Source organism: Leuciscus leuciscus (genome assembly GCF_965113295.1).
Source record: "Leuciscus leuciscus genome assembly, chromosome: 4".
NCBI lineage: Eukaryota > Metazoa > Chordata > Actinopteri > Cypriniformes > Leuciscidae > Leuciscus > Leuciscus leuciscus.
In genome coordinates, this window is record NC_138728.1 from 26,373,336 (window position 1) to 26,375,467 (window position 2,132).

General features: G+C 41.6%; 1 long non-coding RNA gene across 1 annotated transcript; it reads right to left on the reverse strand.

Moving 5' to 3' along the window:
* On the reverse strand, positions 1–989 carry LOC309498037. Its single transcript, XR_014205822.1, has 2 exons — positions 924–989; positions 1–362 (listed from the first exon to the last, which is right to left on the reverse strand). It is a non-coding gene; the product is annotated as an uncharacterized lncRNA (long non-coding RNA).
* Positions 990–2,132: the final 1,143 nt, after the last annotated feature.

The window sequence follows — 2,132 nt, forward strand, 5'->3', positions numbered from 1 at the left end:
AAGATAAGTGTAATTTATTTCATGGGGGAATTCAGGCATCACAACAACAATTACAGGGAGAACAGAAAAGTACAGGAGGGAATTGCAAGATATAACAAACACAATAAAACCATGTAATTATAGGTCATATATAAAAATAAACTAGGAGGAGAAAATAAACTACAATACTTGAGAATGAAGTGTCAATGTGTCCGAGTTAGTGAAAAAGTCTTGAGTCTAGTGGTATCTATTGATCCAGTTTTTACAGAATGAGCCGTAGCTTCGCTGTGACCGAGTAAGCACTTCTGGAAACACTGCAGCAAATCTCTGACTCAAAGCTGTGACACCAAGTGGTCATTCATGTCCAGGTGAAACATCTCTATCTGCAAGAAGGATGACAAGTCAGTGGGTGGGTTACAGTCCCCTCTAGTTCCTTCTTCCTGATTAACTTCAGGTGAGTAACACAACACTGAACTACAGTGTTAGCTGAGATGGTTAAACCTTTCCACATAAGACAATGTTATGTTAGTGACCCAATGCCACAGACTGCAAGTGACTAGCAGAATATCAACTGGAAGCAACAAAGTCACCACAAAAACACGTTAAGACGATTTCAGAGCATAATATAGCAATATATTGCGGTCCTTTTTACACTGCACAAAAACCCTGCTTAACGTTACATCTTACAGCAACCATCGTGACATCGTCACTGGCCTTCATGCTGCCTTACTGTTTCCTAACCTTGTTTTTTCTGATGCGTTGTGTTAATATATAGGCTATATAGCAAAAAACAGAAACAAGCACATCTACTGGCAATGTGAAAGGAGTGTATCTACTACTGTCAGTGGGGTTAAAAAACAGCGTATAACAATAGCCTACTAAAGCATGTTAGCAATATCAGCTAATATAACTAAGTTAGTAGCTCATGTTAGCAGCCATCTTACCTGCTGCACTGTCTGCTGCTTTCTCGTCGTCAGACCGATAGCTAGCACGCCTTTCACTGGTGACTTGGGCCACATAAATGTTACAACGCTGTCATTAAGTTGAAGTTATTACATTATAAAGTACAGTCCTCGCTCCAGCCCTGCTCACTTGCTCTGTTTGGTTTAATTACAGTGTGCTCCTTAGCACTGGGAGCTCCCTCTGCTGTCCATAAGGTGCCTCGGCGCACCTGCCATTTCAAACCCAGCCTCCAGTATTTGGGCCACGCCTCCTTATTTGCATACACTCCTCAATCCTCAATCGCCCAATCCTAAATCCCCAAATGTAAATCCTAAATGGCTAAATGATTAAATGCCCAATCCTAAATACCAAATTCCCAATCCTAAATCCCTAAATGCCCAATCCTAAATCCAAATGGCTAAATGCCCAAATGCCCAATCCTAAATACAAAATGCCCTATCCTAAATACCAAATGCCCAATCCTAAATACCAAATGCCCAATCCTAAATACCAAATTCATTTTCGACTTAGACTTTTAGTTTTCGACTTAGACTTTTAGTTTCAAATTTAGACTTTTAGTTTTCGTTTAAGACTTTTAGTTTTCATTCTGACCCAATAATCCCTCCATAAATGTGTTCCATTGTCAGAACTGATTTTTCGTGGTATGCCCCACCTGGGTACTATCTCTGTGAGCAGCGCTTTTGCTACCGCCGCCGAGTCTTGTTTCGACGTTGGAAACGCCTCAACCCACCGAGACCACATATCCACCATTACCAAACAATATTTTTGTTTTCCACAAGGGGTTAATTCAATGAAATCCATCATTAGATATTCAAAAGGCCCTGATGGTGGCGGTTGAGAGACCACAGGTGTCTTAACTCCTCTTGCTACATTATGTGTGGTGCAAGTAACACATCTGTTACAGAATTTTTCAGCAAATGCTGTGAAGCCCTTTCTCTGCTGCTGTAGCAAAAGTCTGCATGCTCTGTAAAGAAGTTGGAATGTCAGGGTTATCATTGTCAGATATCACAGTACATGTTGCTTCTATTGTCTCATTCGCCGCCGCGGCCTTCGCTGCCACGTCTGCTTTGGCGTTTCCTGCTGATACAGAAGTTTTATCGTTAGTATGCGCTGCGCACTTACATATCGCAATCCTTTGTGGTAACAGAACGGCCTCTAGAAGATCAGATACCAAAGGCGCGTTCAGTATC